Source organism: Bos javanicus, chromosome 3 (genome assembly GCF_032452875.1).
Source record: "Bos javanicus breed banteng chromosome 3, ARS-OSU_banteng_1.0, whole genome shotgun sequence".
Taxonomy (NCBI): Eukaryota; Metazoa; Chordata; class Mammalia; order Artiodactyla; family Bovidae; genus Bos; species Bos javanicus.
The window spans coordinates 8,275,142-8,288,182 of NC_083870.1; the positions used below are offsets into that span (position 1 = coordinate 8,275,142).

General features: G+C 40.4%; 2 protein-coding genes across 2 annotated transcripts in view; one reads left to right on the plus strand and one right to left on the minus strand.

Moving 5' to 3' along the window:
- The window catches only part of SDHC (succinate dehydrogenase complex subunit C), a 65,455-nt gene that overhangs the window by 1,632 nt on the left and 50,782 nt on the right, over nt 1-13,041 (minus strand). The window lies entirely within an intron of this gene.
- Nucleotides 1-13,041, plus strand: part of CFAP126 (cilia and flagella associated protein 126) — a 32,454-nt gene that overhangs the window by 983 nt on the left and 18,430 nt on the right. The window lies entirely within an intron of this gene.

Here is a 13,041-nt window from a genome sequence, read left to right on the forward strand (position 1 = left end):
CACATGTCAAAACGTTACAGGTGAGGAAATAAGTTGTAAAGCGACGTGCCTGAGTTTCCATTCTAGTTATGGAGCTAGACCCAGACCCAGGTCATTTATACCGATTGTCCACAAATCCCTTTTTAAATCAGAGCATCTTGTCTTGGAGTCCTTGGAGGGGGCGACTGTGAGGTTCCAGTTAAACAAGGGAATGTGAGTGCCAGCCCTACCATGGAAGAGGTGGATTGCCTGGCTTCTGACGACAGACTGAGGCAGAGGGGAGACTGAGGTTGGGGTGTCAGCAGTGCTTCTTGCTGCCTTACACACCGCTGCTCTGGCTGTAACCCTTGTAGAACACTCCCAGATACTCTAATGAAACCCTGAGGTGGGGCTAGTGCTGGAAGGGCATCTGAGCTTCCCATTTCAGAGGAATGGATTTAAAAATAAACAAACCCCAAAACCCCTAAGAGTAGGAAGTGAGAACTTGACCCGCCATCTGGTTGAATCAGTCACACTGGGAGTTGTTGGGGGCAGGGTGGATGGAGAGAGGAATGGTTTCTGAATAGATTCAATTCCCATCTCCTTCCAAGGAAAGACACCTGGACAAGAACAAATATCTTTCGTAGAAGTCCGGGAATGGGACAAGGCAGAGATTTTGCAGCTAAAGGCAAATGAATGGGGTGGGTCCATGGACCTGAGCAATTACTATCAGGTTGGCTAAAGACCCAACAGAATCAGCTGCAACTTAGCACATAGTACCTAGGGACAAGGCCACCCCAACACATCTGAGAGCAGTAAGGTCCCAGATGCCAGCCACAGGGACCTGAGGTTGCCTCCTTTTTCTGCTACCTGTAGGCCATGGTAGCTCCAGCTTCCCCTAGATGCCACCTGGAGGGGATAAGAGAGTGTTCTGGTTGTCTATTGCTGTGTAACAAACTATTCCAGAGTCGGGAATTTGGAAAGAGAATGAGGGGAGAAGCAGTTTATCTCTGCTTCTGAATTTCAGCTGAGAAGACTTAGAGGCCAGAGGTGACTTGATGACTGGGGACTGGAATCATCTGAAAAAATTATCTATTTCTGCATAATCACCTTAAAATTTAGTGCCTTAAAATAACAATTTATTATTTCTCATGGTTCAGATGTGAATTCGGCTGGAGCCAGAATGATCAGTTTAGCCGTAAGCCTTTCTCCACGTGACCTTTATCTCTGGCAGAGTAACTGGTCTTCTTGCATGGCATGGAGTAGCAAGAGGGAATGCTTCAACCAAGGCAAGCAGAAGCTACAGATCTGTTAAAGCTCTCCCCTGAAAGTTATGTATCAGTACCTCCATTCCATTCTGTTGGTCAAAACAGGTCACGGGGCCAACTTGGATTTAAAGAGCAGGAAAATAGACTCTACCCTTTGAAGGGTAGTTTTCCAGGTCACATTTCAAAAGAGTTTATGGGGTGAGAGATATTGCTGTCATCTTTAGAAACACAGTCACTGCTACTACTTAAACAAGAACAAATGCAGAGATTTTTAACTGGACAGTTAAAGTTTCCCCATTTCTCCACATCTTGTAGGCTACAGGTTTAAGAACAGGTTAGGTCAATTATAACAGAGGCTACATGTTTTCCTGTGCATTGTTGTTGTTCAGTCACCAAGTCATGTATGACTCTTCAACCCTGTGAACTGCAGCATGACAGGCTTCCCTGTCCTTCACTATCTCTGGGAGTTTGCTCAAACTCATGTCCATTGAATCAGTGATACCAGCCAACCATCTCATCCTCTGTTGCCCACTTCTCCTTGTGCCCTCTCTGAATGTAATGAGTAAATTGTGAGCCACTACACATGTACAAGCTAGATGTAGAAAAGGCAGAGGAACAAGAGATCAAATTGCCAACACCTGCTGGCTCATAGAAAGAGCAAGAGAATTCCTGAAAAACATCTATTTCTGCTTCATTGACTCCACTAAAGCCTTTGAATGTGTGGCTCACAACAAACTTAAGGAAAATTCTTAAAGAGATGGGAATACTAGACCACCTGACCTGCCTCCTGAGAAAGCTGTAAGCAGGTCAAGATGCAACAATTAGAACCCGACATGGAAAATGGACTGGTTCCAAACTGGGAAAGGATTATATTATATATATACAGTCAAAGCTGTATATTGCCACTCTGTTTTTTATAACATATGCAGAATACATCATGCGAAATGCCGGGCTGGATTACTCACAAGCTGGAATCAGGATTGCCAGGAGAATAACCTCAGAAATGGAGATGATACCCTAATGGCAGAAAACCAAGAGGAACTAAAGAGCCTCTTAATGAAGGTGAAAGAGGAGAGTGAAAACCTGGCTTAAAACTCAACATTTAAAACCTGAGATCATAGCATCTGGTCCCATCACTTCATGGCAAATAGATGAAGAAAAAATGGAAACAGTCACTTTCTTGGGCTCCAAAATCACTGCAGATGGTGACTGTAGCCATGAAATTAAAAGACGCTTACTCCTTGGAAGGAAAGCTATGACAAACACAGACAGTGTATTAAAAAGCAGAGACATCACTGTCAACAAAGATCTGTCTCCTCGAAGCTATGGTTTTTCCAGGGGTCATGTAGTAGTGAGAGCTGGACCATAAAGAAGACTGAACACTGAAGAACTTATGCTTTTGAACTGTGGTGCTGGAGAAGACTCTTGAGAGTCCCTTGGAGATCAAACCAGTTAAATGAGGGCTTGAGATTTCAGATTTTGAGAGTCAGTTCCTAGGCAGGTTGATAAGAAGTCCAGGGTCCCCGAGGAGGAGAGAGGAGTCTGGGGCTCTCAAGGAGGAGAAAAGGACAAACTTTTTTTTTTCTCTCTACATTCCTTAGTCTTAGTCACATAAAACATTTTTTCTTTAAGCCCAGAACTGATGATTACACAACAAACAACTCAGTTTAAACTCTATACTAAGGATTATAGAACAACAATGTATCCTGTTTAAGGACAGTTTCTCCTTCCTGAAAACCTTCTGGCTAATCCTGTTATCTTAAAATGTAAATTGTGGGAGTGGGTCTAGTAGATCTTTACCAACTTGAGACATTCTTTTGATTTATTTTAATAAGTAATTTAAAAAGTATATGACTCTCTTGCTTAGACTAGTGAGGAGGGCACTCTCCGTCCCCCTTCTGATGTCTGTGTCAGAAGCGTTCTCTGTCCCCTTTCCTACTTTAATAAAACTCTGCTACATAAAAGCTCTTGAGTGATCAAGCCTGGTCCCTGGTACCAAAGGTAAATCTTCTCCAGAGATCAGGAATCCGACACCGTTCACTGTAAGCTATCAATTTTAGGATCTGGACTTTTAGAAACAGGTCAGTTTGCGAGTTGGAAAACTGATTCTTCAACTTCAGTTTAGTTCAGTTCAGTCGCTCAGTCGTGTCTGACTCTTTGTGACCCCATGAATCACAGCACGCCAGGCCTCCCTGTCCATCACCAACTCCCGGAGTTCACCCAAACTCATGTGCATCGAGTCGGTGATGCCATCCAACCATCTCATCCTCTGTCGTCCTCTTCTCCTCCTGCCCCCAATCCCTCCCAGCATCAGGGTCTTTTCCAATGAGTCAACTCTTCGCATGAGGTGGCCAAAGTACTGGAGTTTCAGCCTCAGTATCAGTCCTTCCAATGAACACCCAGGACTGGTCTCCTTTAGGATGGACTGGTTGGATCTCCTTGCAGTCCAAAGGACTCTCAAGAGTCCTCTCCAACACCACAGTTCAAAAGCATCAATTCTTCGGTGCTCAGCTTTCTTCACAGTCCAACTCTCACATCCATACATGACCACTGGAAAAACCATAGCCTTGACTAGATGGACCTTTGTTGGCAAAGTAATGTCTCTGCTTTTGAATATGCTATCTAGGTTGGTCATAACTCTCCTTCCAAGGAGTAAGCGTCTTTTAATTTCATGGCTGCAATCACCATCTGCAGTGATTTTGGAGCCCCCCAAAATAAAGTCTGACACTGTTTCCACTGTTTCCCCATCTATTTCCCATGAAGTGATGGGACCAGATGCCATGATCTTTGTTGAGCTTTAAGCCAACTTTTTCACTCTCCTCTTTCACTTTCATCAAGAGGCTTTTTAGTTCCTCTTCACTTTCTGCCATAAGGGTGGTATCATCTGCATATCTGAGGTTATTGATATTTCTCCCAGCAATCTTGATTCCAGCTTGTGCTTCTTCCAGCCCAGCTTTTCTCATGATGTACTCTGAATATACGTTAAATAAACAGGGTGACAATATGCAGCCTTGACGTACTCCTTTTCCTATTTGGAACCAGTCTGTTGTTCCATGTCCAGTTCTAACTATTGCTTCCTGACCTGCATATAGGTTTCTCAAGAGGCAGGTCAGGTGGTCTGGTATTCCCATCTCTTTCCCACAGTTTATTGTGATCCACACAGTCAAAGGCTTTGGCATAGTCAATAAAGCAGAAATAGATGATTTTCTGGAACTCTCTTGCTTTTTCCATGATCCAGTGGATGTTGGCAATTTGATCTCTGGTTCCTCTGCCTTTTCTAAAACCAGCTTGAACATCTGGAAGTTGACAGTTCACTGAAGCCTGGCTTGGAGAATTTTGAGCATTACTTTACTAGCGTGTGAGATGAGTGCAATTGTGCAATAGTTTGAGCAAGAGAAGGCAATGGCACCCCACTCCAGTACTTTTTCCTGGAAAATCCCATGGATGGAGGAGCCTGGTAGGCTGCAGTCCATGGGGTCGCGAAGAGTCGGACACGACTGAGCGACTTCACTTTCACTTTTCACTTTTATGCATTGGAGAAGGAAATGGCAACCCACTCCAGTGTTCTTGCCTGGAGAATTCCAGGGACAGGGGAGCCTGGTGGCTGCCGTCTATGGGGTCACACAGAGTCGGACACGACTGAAGTGACTTAGCATAGCATAGCATTGAGCATTCTTTGGCATTGCCTTTCTTTGGGATTGGAATGAAAACTGACCTTTTCCAGTTCTGTGGCTGAGTTTTCCAAATTTGCTGGCATTCTTCAACTTAACTGGCTGTATATCTTGGACATACTGTTTAAGCTTCCTATGTTTCAATTTTCTTATATACAAAATGTACTAATATTATTCTCACTTTACATGGGGCTTGCAAAACTTAAGTTTAAAAACTTTGGCTTTAATAGCTCAAAAATTTTGATGATTGTGAGAGTGAAAACTTTGATCTAGACTTTTTAGGCAATCAGTGACTTGGCCTTATTTCTGACAAAAGAAGAAGGAGAGGATAAAATTTGGGAGTGGTCTGAGGCAGTATGTTCTTGGAGAAGAGGACATTTGAGTGATTCATGCATGTGAAAAGGAGGGACACAGAACTCTGGAGAGGTGTGTTCCTCCTGGTACTTAAAATTAGACCTGAGATCTAATCCTAGCATCATTCATTAGTACCTAGTCTCATTATTTTTTGGCAGTCTTGAGTAGAGTTCACTTTACACATTACTTTAAAAAATTTTTCTTATTGTAAAATACATATAAAATTTATCATCTTAGATGAACCCTTAAAAAGGTACAGTTCATATTGTTGTGTGACCATCACCCTTATCCATTTCCAGAATCCTTTTCATCTTGCAAAACTGAAACTCTGTACCTATTAAACAATATCTCCCCATCCCCATTACCTGTGCCCCCCCAGCCCCCATCTGTACAATTCTACTTTCTGCTTCTGTGATGTTTGATCATTAACGACCTCATATAAATGGAATCAGTATTTTCAGTATTTTTCTTTTTGTGACAGGCTTATTTCATTTAGCATAATGTCTTCAAGGTTCGTTCAATGTTATAGCATATGTCAGAATTTCATGCTTTTTTAGGGCTAGTAATATTTCATTGTATAAACTTCACATTACTTTTTGTTATATCAAGAACTTTGGCCCTTTATAACATGCTTCTTATATTTTGCACACAGGAAGGGTCACCATACATAGTCGGGTCAGTGTTTTCCCTCTAGGATTTCAGTTCACCTTTTCAAAGGAGGAAGTGAAGGCAGAACAAAGACAGGAGTGACAACGGACTAAAATAATCATTCAAGTGAGTAGTTATTTCCTGGACAGTATTCCTGGCTAGATCTGTAACACAGCAGGCCCCCAGAGCTAAATTAAGGAGTTAGATTTGGGGAAAGGGGATTATCAACTCATGTATTTATTGGTAACAGCTTTATTGAGATATAATTCATAGACCATACAATTCATTCATTTAATGTTATTTAATTCATTCCTTTAACGTCATGACTTTTCACATATTCAGATTTGTATAACTGGTATCACAAAATCTTAGAAAATTTTTTCATAGTCCCTGAAAGAAATCTTGTACCAATTTGCCATCGTCCCCAGTTCCCTCCTCAGCCCTGTGCAACCGTTAATCTACTTTCTGTCCATACAAAGATGCCTGTTCTGGAAATTTCACGTAAATGAAATCATATAATATGTGGTTCTTTGTGACTGGCCTCTTTCACTTAGCTCAAGGTTCATCCATGTTGTAGTGTGTATAGATAATTCACTTCTTTGCTTACCAGAGGAGAGAAATAATAGCAGGAATTCACTTCTTTTTATTTTTCAATAATATTCCATTCTGTTGATTATACTGCATTTTATCTACTCATCAGTTTTTGGACATTAGAGTTGTTCCTGTTTTTTAGCTATTATGAGTATTGCTGCTTTGAATACTCATGTCTAAATTATGTGGACCTATGTTTTAATTTCTCTTAGGTATATACCTAGAGGTGGATTTTTAAAAAATATTTTTATTTTATATTGGAGTATAGTTGATTTATAATGTTGTGTCAGTTTTAGACAAACAGCTGAGTGATTCAGTTATACATATATCCCTTCTTTTTCAGATTCTTCTCCCATATATGTTGTTACAGAATACTGAGTACAGTTTTCTGTGCTATACAGTAAGTCCTTGTTGATTATCTGTTTATATACATATGTGTGTGTGTATATATATGTGTGTGTGTGTGTGTATGTATGTATGTATATATATATAGAGAGAGAGAGAGAGAGAGAGAGTAGTGTGTACACGTTAATCCCAAACTCCTAATTTATCCTTCTCCTGCAAGGAGTTAGGTTTTATAGGACCAGAAAATGAATTTAGGAAACTAAACTAACTGTTCACTTCTTTTTGTATTCTTATTTAAAACTGTAAAGGAGATTGGAGATACATGCTGAGGTGGCAAGCACTGAACGTTCTCTACAAGCCACCATGAGACAGAGAGAGGGGAAGGATGGCACACACTTTAAGCAACTGGAGCAGATGTTAGGAGAGTTTCTACTCTAAAGGCGTTTTCCTCTGAGTAGTTCCCACTCTGAGGTCAGATGAGACCCTGGACAGCCCAGAACACAAGGACCCTCCCCCCGTATCCCCACAGACCCCTGTCAGTGTGGGCTAGTCTCTGATTCTCCTCCCCTGCCAGGACCGGACCGTGCCAGGGCCTTTCCCCATGACCAGCCTCTGAGGAGGCGGAGCTTTCACACATCTGACCCCAAGGGCCAGCGGGTCTCTGGGAGAGCTGCCTGGAGTTCACCGCATCACACCTTATCTGGCTCAGGAGAATCACTCTTGATCTACTCATCACTATTTCTCACCAAGATTTTCCCCTAAAGCAACTCCACGGGGGGAGCTATTTCCCTGAGTACACAGCGACCCCGACACATTAATCACGTCTTTCTGGGCAGAGGTGGTGGCAACCCTCCAACAAGAAGTTGAAGTTCCTTTCCTGTTCTGGACTGAACAACTAGATTTTCTTGGCTCTTAGAGTCTCTCCTGTCTCTCCTCCCCACTCCACGCCCAACCCCATTCCGGCTTCCTTTTATTTATTTTTTAAAATTAATTAATTTATTTTAATTGGAGGCTAATTACTTGACAATATTGTAGTGATTTTTGCCGTACATTGACATGAATCACCAGCTTCCTTTTAAAAGTCGACTTTGTCCCTGACTCTGGACTTTAATGCTGACGTCATTGAAGGATTTGGAGACAAGGGGCAAAATATTTCTTCCTTTGTAGTGTAGGCGGACTAGTTGGAAAACTAATCTCCACTAGAGGGAGACTTCATCTTAAGAAAGAAAACGATATGGAATTTGTGATGTTTAATGGAAGTAGATAAAATATAGAACATGTAGCTGCTGCTGCTGCTGCTAAGTCGCTTCAGTCGTGTCTGACTCTGTGTGACCCCAGAGACGGCAGCCCACCAGGCTCCCCCGTCCCTGGGATTCTCCAGGCAAGAACACTGGAGTGGGTTGCCATTTCCCTCTCCAATGCATGAAAGTGAGAAGTGAAAGTGAAGTCGCTCAGTCGTGTCCGACTCCTATGACCTCATGGACTGCAGCGCACCAGGCTCCTCCATCCATGGGGTTTTCCAGGCAAGAGGACTGGAGTGGGGTGCCATAATTCATTTATATAGCTGTTGCATTTAGCCAACTGTCTCTTCTTTTAAAAAAAAAAAAGCTGTTATTTCCACATTATTTTCACAATGATAATTCATTTTATGTAGGAATTACTTTTTGTTTTTAACTTAATTTTATAATTATGTAAAATATTTACATAATTACTTAAATATTTACATAATTTACTTCCCTGGTGGCTCAGATGGTAAAAGCCTCTGCCTACAATGCAGGAGACCTGGGTTCTATCCCTGGGTCAGGAAGATCCCTTGGAGAAGGAAATGGCAGCCCACTCCAGTATTCTTGCCTAGAAAATCCCATGGACAGAGAAGCCTGGTAGGCTACAGTCCATGAGCTTGCAAAGAGTCAGACATGACTGAGCGACTTCACTTTCTTTTACTTTTCTTTAATTTTATAATTATGTAGAATATTTACGTATTTTTCATGTGTAATATTTGGGGGGCTTCCCTGGTGGCTCAGTTGGAAAAGAATCTGCCTGCAATGTGGGAGACCTGGGTTTGATTCCTGGGTTAGGAAGATCCTATGGTGAAGGGAAAGGCTACCCACTCCAATACTCTTGCCTGGAGAATTCCACAGACAGAGAAGTCTAGTGGGCTACTGTCCACAGGGTCGCAGAGTCGGACATGACTGAGTGACTGAGCACACGCACAAAATATTTACATGGTTCTAAAATCAACTGTACAAAACAAAGTATATTCAAACAAGTTTATCTTCTGTCTTTTCTGCATTATTTCTCCTCTCTCTAAAGGTAATCACTAATCATACCACTTATTTTTCCTACGTTATTTTTTCTATTAGAAACACATGTGTTTATCAGTTCAGTTCAGTCAGGTAGCTCAGTCATGTCCCACCCTTTGCGACCCCATGACTGTAGCACGCCAGGCTTCCCTGTTCATCACCACCTCCTGGAGATTACTCAGACTCATGTCCACCAAGTAAGTGATGCCATCTAACCATCTCATCCTCTGTCGTCCCCTTTTCCTCCTGCCCTCAATCTTTCCCAGCATCAGAGTCTTTCCTAATGAGTCAGTTCTTCCCATCAGGTGGCCAAAGTATTGGAGTTTCAGCTTCAGCATCAGTCCTTCCAATGAATATTCAGGACTGATTTCCTTTAGGATGGACTGGCTGGATCTCCTTGCTGTCCAAAGGACTCTCAAGAGTCTCCTTCAACACCACGGTTCAAAAGCATCAATTCTTGGGCACTAAGCTTTCTTTATAGTCCAAATCTCACATCCATACATGATGACTGGAAAAACCATAGCTTTGACTAGACGGAACTTTGTTGGCAAAGTAATGTCTCGCTTTTTAATATGCTGTCTAGGTTGATCATAACTTTTCCAAGGAGCAAGCGTCTTTTAATTTCATGGCTGCGGTGATTTTGGAGCCCAGAAAAATAAAGTCAGCCACTGTTTCCACATCTGTTTGCCATGAAGTGATGGGACCAGATGCCATGATCTTAGTTTTCTGAATGCTGAGTTTTAAGCCAACTTTTTCACTCTCCTCTTTCACTTTCTTCAAGAGGCTCTTTAGTTCCTCTTCGCTTTCTGCCCTAAATGTGGTATCATCTGCACATCTGAGGTTATTGATATTTCTCTGGCAGTCTTGATTCCAGCTTGTCCTTCATCCAGTCCAGCATTTCTTATGATGTACTCTGCATATAAGTTAAAGCAGGGTGACAATATGTAGCCTTGACGTACTCCTTTCCGGATTTGGAACCAGTCTGTTGTTCCATGTCCAGTTCTAACTGTTGCTTCTTGACCTGTATACAGATTTCTCAGGCGGCAGAGCAGGTGGTCTGGTATTCCCATCTCTTTAAGAATTTTCCACAGTTTGTTGTGATCCACACAGTCAAAGGCTTTGGCGTAGTTAATAAAGCCAAAGTATTTATTAAATAAATAATTTTTATTAAATACTTTTTTTTATTAAATAAATACTTTTTTATTAAATAAAGCAGAAGTAGATGTTTTCCTGAAACTGTCTCGCTTTTTCAATGATCCAACAGATGTTGGCAATTTGATCTCTGGTTCCCCTGCCTTTTTTTATATCTCCTTTTAAATATAAACAATAGCGCACTATTCACATGTCCTCCACCTTTATTCACTTTAAAGTATTTCTTGGCCATCACTCCATAGCAGCATCTTCCTCACTGCTTTTTTACAGTAAAAAGTACTGTATAGTACTCCTTTTTGTGGAGGTACCATATTACTGACAGACAGTTGGGTTGTTTCCAGTCTGTAGCTATTACAAATAATGTTGTATACAATAGTGTACACTTTTCATACTTCTGTTAGAGTATCTTTGGGATGGGTTTCTAAAACTGGATTGCTTAATCAAAAGGCCCTGATAATCGTGCTAGTTAGATACTATCAAAGTCTCCATTGTGGAGGCTGTACCATTTTACATTTCCGTACTCAGCATATGAGAATGTCTGCTTCCTCACAGACTCATCAACAGAGTATGTTATCAAAGTTTTGGATGTATTCAGTCTCCTGGGTAAGATGTGCTATCTCCATGTACTTTTAATTTCCATGTTTTTAAAATTATGAGCAATACTGAACATTTTTCCTATGATTAACAGAAATGTGTATGTCTTTCTCTGTGATAGGCTCATTTTATCAATTCATCTGTGGAGATGAGCATACATTTTTTTTTACCTTGGATCCATTAATATGATTAACTACATTAATGAATTTCCTCTGACTCTCCATTTTTGCATACATGGAGTATTATCCACTTGTTTATGATACAAATTTTTTAATGTATTATTGGCTTCTGTTTACTAATATCTTATTTAAGATTTTTATATCAGTATTAGCAAGTGAAGTTGATCTATAGTGTTTTTTGTTTAGCCTTTGTCATGATTCCAAAATTTAGGTTTGGGAATCAATATTACACTCACTTCGGAAAATGAATTTGAAAATGTTGGTCTTTTGAAGCTAAGGATTTATTTTTTTAGGTTTGATATTATCTTCTGTGAAACTATCTGGGTCTGTTTTCTTTTGTGGGGTAACTCTAATCAGTTTCTCTAATTCTTTTATGTTAAATCGTCTGTTTTTACTTTGTGTCCACATGAATCAATTCTATTAAATTGGGATTTTACACAAAATTATATACTTAATGTAGATTTTCAAACATATTTACATAGACTATTTTAAAAGTTCCTCTTCTATGTCTCTTTCTTTCTAGTTTTATGTATTTGTGGTGAAATTCCCCCCTCCCTGTTTTTTGAGTAGTTCTGCTAAGAAGTTGTTAGTTTTTTCAAAGAAACATTTTTGGATTTATTTGTTAGTTCTACGTTTGTTGTTGTTTTCAAACCCATTAGTCACTGACTTTCTTTTGACTTATTTCTTCCTTTTGCTGTTATTTGGTTTGCTTTGCTTTTTCCCTTAATTTTTTGAGTCATAATGTTTATTCATTTATTTTTGCTTTTAAGCTTTAATTAATTTTTTATTATAAATCTTTCTCTGACAGCTGCTTTACCTATTTCCCATAGTTCTTGTTTTCATTATTAATATTTTCAATTTGTTTTGCATTTCTCCTTTGACCCAGAAGTGGTTAACAGCAGGTTTTTAAATTTCCCACTTGGAAATTTAAATTGGACTTTATTGAGATTTTTTTCTGTGGCCAAAAATGTTTCCAGATGGCACAGGTGATAAAGAATCTGCCACTGTAGGAGACTCAAGAGACTTGGATCCCTGGGTCAGAAGGAAATGGCAACCCACTCCAGCATTTCTTGCCTGGAAAATTCCAAGGACAGAGGAGCCTGGTGGGCTACAGTCTGGGGTCACAAAGAGTCGGACAAGCCTGAGCACACACATGCCATGCCAGAAGATGAATGTACACGTTGCTGTGATTTTTGTGAGTCAAAGATATGCATTTGTTGGTGTGTGTGGGGGTCCATATTCTCTATTATCAAGTTTCAGAGTTTAATATATTTTAAATATGCCTTATTTATTGTGTTGTTTAGGTTATCTTATCTGTACTAATTTCTTGTCATTTTCTCTCCCTAGATCTGAGAAATTTGTTAAAGTTCCTGTTATTGTTAATGTGTTTCTGTTTCTCCCATTTTAAGTATAATTCTTCTGATTTTTTAATTGTGGTAAAAATTTCTTTATTTCTTTTAAACCTTTTAAGTCAGAATCCTACTTTCTTGGATAATCACAACTGCAACCCCTGCTTAAATTACAGAAAAAATTCTGGTACATTTTTAGTCATTTATTTTTAGGCTTCCTGAATCTCTTCAATTTAGATATATTTCTTTTATACAGCATAGTGTTGGAATTTGCTTTGGTAGTCAATATGAAACTCATTTTAACAGGTGAGGTAAGCTTATTTATATATTTACTGATGTAGTCAATATGTCTGGCCTTAGATCCGCCTTACTTTTTTTAAAAAGTTGTTTATTTTTGGTTGCACTGAGTCTGTGTTGCTGCGTGCAGGCTTTCTCTAGTAGCTGAGAGTGGGGGCCACTCTTTGACTGGCATCCGAGGGCCTCTCCCTGCACTGGCGCTCCTTGTTGTGGCGCATATGCTCTGAGAGCATGGGCTTCAGTGGCTGTGGCATGGGGGCTCAGCAGTTCTGGGGTAAAAACAGGCTTAGTTGCTGTGTGGCATGCGGAATCTTCCCCCACCAGGGATCGAA